Here is a 12730-nt window from a genome sequence, read left to right as displayed (position 1 = left end):
CTCCTTCTGGAGTAAAATTTTAGCTCATCAGAAAAATGCTGGGTTTTGTTTAAAACCATGTTGATGTTACAGGCTTGTCACCCAGGACCTCCCATCACTGCCTCTGATGTCTGAGAAATGCAAATTAAGTAGCATTTTAAAAGAAAGCAAGATGACAAATTGAAGTCCAGACAGGTTCCTTTGCAATTACAACCTAACACTGCAACTGGTTTTTCTAAAATGCTTTCATTAAATCCAACTGCTCAATGCCCTTTTGCCATGAACGGTTTTCAACTGTTGCTATACAGTCACACATGCATTATAAAATTAATATACCAAAATCATAGGCACTTTGGCCTTTAAGTTTTACTCAAGTTCTTTAAAGTATAAACAATATAGTGATGACTGGGCTGCCCAGACCTCTTTTCTGAGGGAAGCGTTTTTGTTTGAATGTGTAAATTGGTGAGTCAGAATGGACGCTAAGTGAATTGTGAAAAGGACTATCTTAGTTTTATATCTCTTACTCCTGAGCAAAATATTTGCTAACTAAGCATTAGAAAGGAGAGGGTGGCAGGTGGACAAGCAACTGATGCAAAGAGGCAATTCATAAAATATATGTAGGTGATCAATAATATTAAAAAAAAAAAAAAAACTTCAACTATAAGCTCCATGACAACTTGGGCTTTGTTTGGTCAACTGTTCTATCTCCACAGAGCCTCCCACAGAGGTGGGAACATAGCAGACACTTAGTATTTACTGACAGGATAAATGAACTTCCCTGGTGTTCAAATAAGTACAAAATAAAACTGTAGTTAAATCATCATTATTTATCTAACAGATAACCAAAATTTATTTTGTTTTTCATGATGAAACCTGATGTTGACGGGACACAGAAAGAGCAAGTGTCAGTATGACTCTATTTTGGGAAATTATTTGGGAGGTGGAGAGAGAGAAAAGAGAATGAATGAGAGAAAAAGAAGGGAAAATGTAGAGACTGGGGGTCTTTAAATTCATCTATTCCAGCTGCCTCATTTTGCAAATGACAATGCCACTCATTTGGTCAAGATGGGACCGGCTCCTGGCCTCTAGAAGCTTACAGTCAAATGGTGGAAATAGACACTGAACAAAGTTATTGCAAGGAGAAATGCAAAGTGCTATTGAGGACTGTAAGACACCCAGCCTAGAGTGCAGTGAGGACAGTTTCCTGCAAGTGACACTTCAGTGAAGACTTAAAAGAAAGATGAACTTAAGTAGAGAAAGGAGCCCAAAGGCTTTGGACTTTAAAGAGTCAAGTCATGGTACAACTAAAACTGCTAGACATTATATTTGAAACAAAATAAGATGACTAAGAAAAGTGGAGCAAAGAAGGCAGCCTATCTAAGGAACTTGAGATCCAAAGAACAACACTGCAATGAGTTTGCTGGGTTTTCATTTTGCTTCATATATGCGAGACTGAGTTCTGGAGAAGCCAGCAACCTAGAAATGCCTCTCTTCTGAGAAAAATATAACATTCTGCTCTCTCTCAGCAAAGGACCAGGAAAGGAGCCACCCAGCAAGACAGAAAACATTTAGAAGATAATCACTGTACTCCATGCCATAAAAAATACTATGGCTGCTACCCCAACCCATGCCAGCAAAGGCCAAGTGAGGAGCCCAGACTTCCACTGTCACTGGACTTTAACAGAGGTTCACAATCCCCCTGCCAGGGTGATGTGAGAGAAGACAGAATAGGGAGCTGGGACTTTCATTCCCACCAAGTGGTAATGAAAACCCTCTCCATCCCCTCAGTGGAGACCATGTGAAGGGCCTGAACTTCTACCTCTACCTGGCAGGAAGAAGCTATTCCCCTCCCTCTCTGAAGAGGTGGTGTCAGGGGAGACCGAGTGGAGAGTCAAGAGTATGCAACAATACCACAGTAACAGTGGAGGCCAGGTGGGGAACAGTAATGAAGTACTCTTATCCCTCCTAGCTAAGAAGGTATCAGTGGGGACTAGCAGAGAGCCAGAATCCCCAAACCCACCACACTATAGCAGGGAAGGTCTCCCCATCCCACAGATGTCTATGGAGACTGGGCAGGGAACTTTTACCCCATGTACCAGTTAATAAAGCAGTACCCACCCTTTCCCCTGCTGGAGTGGTATCACAACAACCCAGCTAAAACAGACTGTCAAAACAAGATCCAGCATCTCATAACGTAATACTCCAAATGCCAGAATTCAGTCAAAAATCATTCTTCATATCACAAACCAGAGAGATCTCCGAACAAAAGCAAAAAATAATCAGTAGATGCCAACACCAATATGAAAGAGACATTAGAATAATCTGGCAAATATTTTTGAGTAATCATAAATGTGCTTCAGTGAACAGTTACAAAGATTTATGACACAAATAACAAAATAGTCTACAAAAAGAAAGGAAGACTAGAAAGAACCAATTAGAAATTTTAGAACTGTAAAAATAATAATCCAAGTAAAAAGCTCCATGGATGAGGTCAAAAGGAGAATGGAGGACACAAGAACAACAACAACAAAAACAAAAATTTGTAAACTGAAAGACACAGCAATAGAAATTACTCTATCTGAACAACAGAGAAAAAATGAAGTGAAGAAACAAAAATAAACAGAGCTTCAGGAACCTATGGGGCAATAACAAAACATCTAACATTCCTGTCATCATAGTTCCAAAGGAGAGGAGAGAGAGACTGGGAAGTACTAAAAAGAGTACTTGAAGAAATGACTGAAAACTTTACAAATTTGGCAAAAGACATAAATCGACAGGTTGAAGAAATCAAGCAAACACCAAACAGATTAAACCCAAAGAAATCCACATCAAAACACAATGAAGCTAAACTTTATAAAATTAAAGGCAAAAAGAAAAAAAAATTGAAAACAGTGGGAGGGAAATGACAATTATAATAGAAAAATAGTGATTTTTCTCCCATCAAAAGCCACAGATGCCACAGAAAGTGGCACAAACATATTTCAAGTGCTAGAAGAACTGTCAATCCTGAATCCTATCTGATGAAAATATCCTTAAGGAATTAAGTGGAAATCAAGATGTTTTCAGATGATGGAAACTTGAAAAACTTTTGTTTCTAGAAATTCTATCCTAAAAGAATGGCTAAAGTAGTTCTCTAAGCAGAGAAACAAAGATAAAAAAAAGAAAATTCAAGATATCAGGAAGGAAGAAAGAATACAGTAAATAAAATATGGGTAAATGCAGTAAACTTTCCTTCTCCTACTGAGTCTTTTAAATTATAGCTGATGGTTAAGCAAAAAGCTGTTAACACGGTCTGATATGGTTCTCACCACATGTAGAAGAAATATTTCATTCAGGCAATTAACTATAAACATGAAGAGGCAGGAATGTAAAGGGAGGTAAGGTCTCTACACTTCACTCAAACTAGTAAAATGATGACACCAGTAGTCTGCAATAAGATACACACACACACACACACACACACACACACAATCAAGGAAGGAAAACAAAAACAGAACAAACAGAAATCAATCAATAAACTGGAAGACTTAAGCCCTAACATAGCAATAATTACATTAAATGTAAATGATCTAAATCACTAGTTAAAAGCCAGAAATTGGCATAGTGCTTTAAAAAACATGGCCAAACTGTATGCAAGAAAGTCACTTCAAATCTAACCATACAGGCAAATTAAAAGAAAAATAACTGAAAAAGGTATAACATACAAATATTAATAAAAACAAATATAGGAATTCTTATTAAAGGCACTCAAGCTAGAGGAAACTTCAGGGCAATTAAAAATACCAGGGATAGAGAGAAAAGGGATAGAGAGTTAGAGAGAGAGAGAGAGAAAAGAGAGAAAAGGGTTAAGCCAAAATGAAGATACCTCAAACTTAAATGTGTACGTACTAAATAAAGAGCTGCCAAATATGTGAAGCAAAAATCAACAGAAATAAAATGTGAAGCAGACAAATCTACAGTTGTAGATGGAGACCTCAATATCTTTCTCTCAACAATTTATAACTCAAGACAGAAGATATGTATATAGAAGAGTTTGAAACTAACATCAACCAACAGGATCCAATCAATATTTGTAGAATGCTACACCCAAGAGCAGACTATCCTTTCTTTTTCAAATGCCCATGAAATATATATGAAGACAGATTATATATCCTGGGCCAGAAAAGAAGACTCACCATATTTAAAGAAATAAAATTATACAGGTGTGTTCTCCAACCAGAGCGGAATCAAAATGAAGTCAATAGCAGAAAGACAGCTGGAAAATCTCCAAACAATTGGAAACTAAACAACACACTCCTAAATAATCCATGGGTAGAAGAGATCTCAAGGGATATTTTGAAAATACACTCAATGGAATAAAAATGGAAATATACCATAACAAATTTTGTGGAACACAGTTAAAGCAGTGGTAGGAGGGAAATTTATAGCGCTAAATATGTACATTAAAAAATTAAAAAGGTCTGAAAACAATAATCTAACCCCCCACCTGAAGACCTAGAAAAAGAACAGAAAAATAAACCCAAATCAAGCAGAAGGCAGAAATAATAAAAAGCAGAAATCCATAAAACACACCAGTAAAGCAACAGAGAAAATCAATGAAATGGAAAGCTCGTTCTTTGAAAAGATCAATAAAACTGACAAACACCTCTAGAATTCTGCTGCTCTCCTTGGTACCCCTGGGGATAAAAATATATGTTTGTAAAAAATAAAAAATTATATTAAAAAAAAATAATAATAAAAAATAAAAAAAATAAAATAAAATAAAAAACTGACAAACACCTAGCAACTGACAAAGAAAAAAGAGAAGACACAAATTACTAGTATCAAGAATAGAACAGAGCCTATCATTAAAAACCTAGCAGACATCAAAAGGTTAAAATGAAAATACTATGAACAATCCTACACATGTAAATTTGAAAATTTAGATAAAATGGACCAATTCCTCAAAAAACACAAACTACCACAACTCAACCCAAATGAAATAGAACATTTGAATTCCCTCCAACTATTAAAGAAATACTACATTTGTGATTAAAAATCTCCCTTGAACAGAAAGCTTAAGCTCTAGACAGCGTCACTGGAGAATTTTAGCAGACATTTAAAGAACACCAACTCAACACAATCTCTTCCAGAGACAGGAGTGTTCACTATGTGCCAGGTACTATTCCAACAGCTTTTACATGTCTTGAGCTTATTTAATCCTTTGGATAACCCTAAAAAATAGGCCCCATTATTACTCCCTCCCATATGAAGGGAGAATTTACATACGCACTGAGAAGCCCTGAGAATTTACATACGCACCTGAGGTCTGACATAACCAGAACTCCAATTTAGGTTTCTAGGGTATACCTGGACAAATCAATGCTTAGATTTCTTGTATATTAATCCTCATGTATCACCCAATAGATAGTCAAAATTCACTTTTTCAAAGGAAAACTCAGAGCTGGCCAGGACATGTTCTTTCAACAAGAAACCTGGGATACTACCATAGTTGGCATTCTCAACAGAAATGTGTTTTGTAAACAAAAGTAAAGGTTACTCCTGCTGGCAACTGCCATACAATTTCCATCTAGATGACAGTTAAAACATATCTGAGAGAATACAACCAGAAAAGCGGTTTATTATTGGAAATGGTTAAAAGCTTCACTATAGGAGAACCAGCCGCACCACTATAATTACAAGAATCAAGAATCAAAACACCGCTTCATTAATTTTTTTTCCTTGTGCTTGTTATTTTACCCCATCAAAACTAATTATACCCCTTCCCATGGATTTTAACGAGCACTGTAGACAGAGTGCTTAGAAAAGCTATGGTATGCAGGTATATCTGAACTGCCTCCATTTAGGAAAATATGGTATGTCAAAAACATACTGACAACCAAAATTTGCCCAACTAGTGTTTTCTCTTAACAAAAGAAGAAATATGACTACCTCCCAATAAATGAGAGAAAAATAAACTATAATAAATACTCTTCATACTTACATACCTCCTTCTCAAAAACAAAAAGCCGTGCATTAACTTAACCCTCAAAATAATCCGTGATGCCCCTGATGGCAAGGCCCACCGAAGTTTACAGGATATTTGCCCCATATTGTATCACAAGATATTGGCAGGGGAGGGCCATGCTGCTGGAATGCAAGGCTGCCTCTGAGGGACATGGGAATTCTGGGAGATCTGGGGACTGAGGAGGGGCTACATCAGCTTTCCCAAACTTTTCCAGAGAGGAACCTGACTCCCACTAGCAGAAGAGGGCCCTGGAACCTTTGGGATATGCTACCTGCCAAGAGTTTGCAGCAGGCTAAAGAACGGTTGATGGCCACTCTTGGTATTTTCAACAGATTCAACCTCCTATCACACCTGCCATGTTCTAGGCAAAACGCTAAGCAGTGCTCCAAGCAAAAGGACTTGAGGGCTTCTCCTTTTTCCTAAATTAAGGTTCCATTCCAATCTTATAGTCTACAAAGTTATACGTTTAATATAAAAACAAGATTTCCCACAAATCTTTGAGAAAAAGGAATGCTTTAAGAGGAGCATTCTGTTCATCATACCTTCCTGGTAGATGGCTTCATCCACCCCTCATGGAGATGACTATATATTCCCAAGGGTACAAATACTCTGTTTTGGAAATTGCAGGTGACACTCCTCAGGTAGATGTTTCTGAAGCAGATCAGGGGGAAATAAATGCCTGCCTGACCCTCTCCTCTTCCCCAATTCTTCTCTGCAAAATCCTTGCCTTAGTAAGGCTCCAAAACATTGTTAGCACTTATTTTTTCCAGGAGAAATAGTTCTCATAGCACTTGACAGAACAATTAACACCTAAGGAAACAAGTTATAAAGCTAGCTTCTGACTTCGCACATACAAAAAGACTACTTTCCATACTGGAATAGTTCCAACTGTAATCTGATGCTTCGTTTAATCCAATTTAAAACTGCAATTAAAAATTGTAGCCATGGAGTGTCTCAAATGTGCCTCCAAGTTTTCCAAAGTCTTTAGATCCAATCAGGAAGACCAGGAAAAAGTTGCAATGAACTTTTTCTCTTTGTCTATGAATACATACAGAGAAATGGAAGACATGAGCTGAGGCTCAAATGGTCACCCTAGGTTTCCTCACGGTCACCCTAACCTACTCAATAACCTCAATATGTTTTCTCCCTTTCTCTCTCCCTCTCCTGGCCCCATATCCTGTTTCCAGCAACAAAGACTAGACTCTGGGGTAATTCATTTGTTAAAGTCTTTCAAGGCACTTTACATAAGCCTACTGTCCCAGAGACTAGGGGAAAAACATTTTTTTTTTACAGATTGGCAAGAATGACTTTGGTTTTGAAGGAATTAATGACTACATCCCTAAACACAAATAACAGAAGCCTCAGTCCAGAAGGTAATTTCCCCTAAACCTCTAAAGAAAATCGACAACACGGTCATTTCCAAGTTGGTGCAACTGATGGACCTGTGAATTCAGAGGGACATCTAAACTCACAATAAGAAAACAAAAACATACAAGTGAACAGTTCATATTTTCTCCTTCGTTGTTGGATCTAAAAGTTCAGCCTGGCACCAACACAAGGAAGGAATGATTCCATCAGCAGCCGAACAGATGGCAGGCACAAAATGGCTGTAACCTTCTCTGAGAAGGCTGGCGAATAGCTCCGTGGAGTTTAATTTTACCAGGATGGGGGCTGCTGTTTTCTGCCCAGCACCTCCTGCACAGCAGGCCGGGCCACAGCTTGGAGAACTGCCTCCTAGGGTCCAGCAGTGCAAGCTCACAGGTTAACCCTTCGTGACGAGCAAGGATCTTGAGTTACTACAGCAGCCTTCTTCTGCATTGGATTCTGTTCCAACAAATGCAACTCAAACTTTTGATCATAACAAAGCCAAGTGCACATGGTAGAGTATTTTTAGGATCGCTTTTCTTCCACTAGCATTTAAGAGACACCGGAGCACTTTTTTCTTCAAAAGTAAATTACATTTTTCGGAAGGCCTAGAGACAAAATTCACCAGAAGGAGTAGGGCAAGGGGGAGGTCTCATATTGCCAACTCCCTCTTCCAGCTAGCTACATAAGGGTTCCCACTCAGGGAAAAAGAGACATTATTTCTGAAGGTGGTAGAATTTCCACCCATGGCTTCTGGATCAGCTGGGGAGCTTTACACAATCCTGATGCCAGGGCCACCACCTAGAATCTCTGGGACTGGGACAAAAGCATCAGTGTGTTTTAAAGCTACCCAAGGGGTTACGATCAGCCATCAAGGTATGCAAGAAATACTGCATTTAAAATTTTAAATATTGCTATTTGTACATTTCTAGAAATTGTTACAATAAGTTAATATAACTTCTATTCCTAGCCCCCATCACACTGGGCTTGTCATTGTTAGGATTCTACCTCTCTACCCGCCCCAATCTCTCCAATGCTTGTGTGAAGGTTCTCTAGAGTTCACAGGATTAATCCGCCCTAGTTAGCACCCCCAACCCAGACATCAGGGAACTACTATCCTGCAGCTGTGAATCCAGGAATCCCCTTGGAGCAAGCTGTGATAGAACAGTCTGAAAGTAGAAGGTATTTATGCCTGAATATCCCGTACCCGGCAAGCACTATGCAGTGGGGATATGCTATGTGGCTCAGATGAGGAGGTGGTCTCATGCAGGGCAGCTCCACTCTTCTACCTATAAGGCCACCCTAGAGAGAACTGGTTACCTTTCTAAAGGTATGACGTGTGCCTCTAACTCAGGCAGGGTCATCCACAATGGTGCAATCTGCCAGTGAGGCTTCAGGCCACCACGCTATATAGTTATGTGTTTGATCTCTTTGCTGCATGTCCTGGGCTGATTTTTTTCGGCATCCTTTAAATGAGCAAATATTGTTTGATTTATTCAGGAGGTCCGTGCATTGGGTCTTACCATCAACTGGTGCCCACCATTGCCATCTGTTTGTAGAATGTCAGTGCAGGCCTCCTAGAAACCCCTGGATCAAGTCCAAACAGAAGACAAAGGCTGCCTTTTTCCTGAACACGGTAGGTGCTCCATAAATGCTGGCTGAACCAAGGATTCTACCCCTAAAGGTACTCGGCTCTAATAAAAGAAAAGCATCGACAGAGCTGGGGCAGGGCATTTTGGAAACCAGGCAGAGAAAGCCACTCAAAGTCATCCAAGTGAAAAGCAGGCCAGTGGGAGGATCTCATGAAGCCTTATGGAAACACAGTACAGAAAGCGGAGCTGAGCCCCACAACTCAAAAAGCAGCGGCCACGCCTCCCTCTGTCTGGGGGTCATGTGACTTCCCGCTGCTGCCTGTCTGTGTGGTGCTTTGTTTCTTCTCTCTCGGCCCACTCTGGACCTTTCCCTATGAGCACATGGCCCCCTCAGATCACCCAGTAAAAGGAGCCTCTGTTTATTTCTGGGAGAAAGTTTACTGGCTTACCTCGGGGCTCACCTGGGAGAAAGTTCACCAGCTCACCATATATGGTCAGTGTAACACCTGCATCTGGAACTGTTGTGAAGGACGAGGATCATCACTACCAACGACAAACACAAGCTCTGCTGGGCGACGTGATACCCCCAGAAACTAACGATCATGCGTTAAGTATTAGTCATAACACCCTTATTTCAGAATGTTCACAGGACTGAATTTCAGAGTTTCCAACTAACGGACAGCCCCAAATCACAGTAACACTGAATCAAGAAGACTTTTATCCTGCACAAAAACATGGCCTGAGAAATGTTCGTGTGCATTTAATTTACTTACGTTTCACATTATGCAACTGTACATATAAAACCATGAACACAGTTGGGGAAGACACTGGCTTCTAGACCAAAAGACGTCATTGTAGCAACACCTCACCGACCTTGAGGTCAAAGGTTTGACAAGTGTACTTGGGCAATCAGGAAGTTATAGGAAAATAGCAAAATACCGTCACCAGGTCAATGCAGCAATGTTCGTTCGTTTTACTGTTCTCAAGAAAGCCCCTCAAAACCTGTTTAGTGTTATTTGAGATGTACAGTTTGCAGGGACATGAGTTCCCAACCCCAGACAGGATGGAAGGAAGTTTCCTATAGGCAGGCTCAAGGAACCGCTAGAGCTCAACGGGCAGAGCCGTGCAGTGGAAGGGCTTTAACAAACTCAAAGACGGCCTGAAACAATGAAAAACATAAAGGATGACCTTAAAATTTTTTCATTATTTTTTAGTAGATTGTTCACAAAAGCAGGGAAATGTATACTGAGAGTTACAATGTCAATGGTTCAAATAAAGCAAAAAAGACGTGTAACTTCAAAAACAGCCTTGACTGGTCTGCACTGTGTATCCTCCAATGTCTGACAAATGGGATATCATTACCACACATATACTGCTTATAAAATACACAAAGCGATTTATATAAAAAGAATACAGCACCTTTTTTTATCCACATATGATTGAAACTATAAAAGCCCCTTCGTGGTAAAAGCACCACCATCACGTACGAATAGCCTCAGTCAGCTTATCTCTGCATTAAAAACTTTATATTGTGTCCTGAGCGGTCAATGCTATCGATCAGAGGACCCAAATGACTGCCTTTTTACATGCTAGGAGACACAGAGGGCAACAACACAGCCCCTGAAATCAATGTTTCTCAAAACAAGGTCTGTGGAACAGCACGACTGAATCTCCTGGTGAATTCGCTTTACAACATAGATCCCCCAGCCCCCAATAAAATTTCATGAATCACAACTTCCAGGGGACGGCCCAGGAACCTACAGTTGAGCACTCCTCCCCGAGAATTTCTGGTACAAGCAGAAGTGTGGGAATTACTCTACAAAATCACTGCCTTAAAGGGTAGGCTCAGGGGCACTGGGGTGGCTCGGTCCGTTAAGGGTCTGACTCTTGATCTCTCAGCTCAGATCTTGATCTCAGGGCTGTGAGTTCAAGCCCCATGCTGGGCTCCACACTGGGTGTGAAGCCTACTTTAAAAAATAAAATAAAATAAAAAGGGTAGGCTCAGCCACCCAGTCAGGAGGCAACTAGCTGGCTGGGCCTATGAATTAACCTCTTCCCACACTTACTCTTAACATGCCCAGTAAGGTGGTACTCCTCCTGGTTTTGACATTTCTATAGTCTTATCACAGGAAAAGGATTCTGACATGTAATAAAAATAAACTCTAACAAGCTCTCATTAGTTTTTTAAAAAAGTGTTACGATTTCGAAGCCATATATGTGAAGCTCAGAGCAATGGACCCCTGCAGAGTGTTTAAGAAAAATATTGAGTTCCTTGGGAATGGGAAGGGATTCTTGGGAATGGGAAGAAAATACATCTCAAAGCAGTCTTGCAGAAGAGGCAGAATGCAGCTTACATCCAGAATGGGGAAATGCAAATCTACTAAAAATTGGCGGGGATGTTTAAACTAGGCCTTAACACCCTTGAGGCAGAGACTGAAAACTACCAGCAAACACGTTTTGTAGGGCCGGCACAATGTTTTAAACAGTTCTGAATTACTGCCAACCTGTAAAAACCGGGAGAATTCTTCTCTTTAAAAAACATCTATCTTTTCCTACCAAGGTGGAAAGTGGAATCACCAGAAAATCCAGCCACACATCCAGTGTGGGGGAGCCAGGCAGCAGCTGCCCATCTTTACACAGGTGTACGTCCCCCACAGTCTCCCAGTGGCCACCTGCCTCCATGACTCACCAGATCACCTGCCAGGTACCCAAAGCCATTTGCACTGGCCACCCCAGCTCCAGGCAATTAGGGAAAAATTCAGCCTTCGCTCTCTCTAGTTCTAACCAAAATTCTTGCTACAAAGATCCTTTCCTACTTCAGAAGTGTTGAGAAAGAAATCAGATAATGTCTGAAAATCACCGAGAATTCACTAGAGCGTATCATCCCTAGTGGCCTACTGGAACCACCCAGGGAGCTTTAAAAAATAGAGAGGCTGGTTCCCCACCCCACACAGAGATTCTGTTGTACTGCTCTGGGGCATAACGAGGGTGGGGGGGTGGGGAAAAGCTCCCCAGGTGGTTCTAATGAACACCCAAGGCTGAGAACTCCTGCCTTCAGAGGATGCAGTTGTTGAGTAGGAAGCATTAAGTTCATTCCAATGTCAACCTCCAAATTCGGACTTCTAACCTCTCACCTTTGTGGTAATTTACATCACCTTTTGTGTTTTGAAATGGGCTATTATTCCAAAAGCCTACCAAAATGCCATTTACAAAGTGGAAAAGGAAGTCTAAATGTGTTCTGGTTCCTACCACTCCTTGTTCCTCCAACACACCTGAAGAATGAAAGAAATAAGAATTATCCTAAGGGACAAAACTGAAGCAGCACAAACAGCTCACACACATTAAGAAGAAACTCACACTGGCAGGCTTATATGAAATAATTTTTAAAAGTGCTTTGAAATTCATCACTGCACTAAGTGAAAAATTTTCAAATAGTTAAAAAAAAAAAAAGAACAATTTCCCCTGGTGTTCCCAGTAATGGCCCAATTTTTATCTTAAGCAGATAAATTCCAATTTATTGCCTCTCTTCAAGTGTTCTGGTAGGTAGTGTGCATTTATATTTTGGTTTCCAATCATGGGAAATGCAAACTACTGTCACCTAATTTTCAAACAGTGATACTACCTTACAATACATCTGAAAAGCACATCTTTTAAATGGTTTCACATAATAACGACTTCTGTTTACAAGACTTCTCCTAGGCAAGAGGCAGCATGCTGCACTCGATAAACGTGACCTCAGATCAGTCCCACAATCTCACGAAGTTAATCCTGTAACCCCTTGTACAAT

The sequence above is a fragment of the Mustela nivalis genome (genome assembly GCF_964662115.1).
Source record: "Mustela nivalis genome assembly, chromosome: 3".
NCBI classification, from domain to species: domain Eukaryota; kingdom Metazoa; phylum Chordata; class Mammalia; order Carnivora; family Mustelidae; genus Mustela; species Mustela nivalis.
This window is presented reverse-complemented; position numbering follows the sequence as displayed.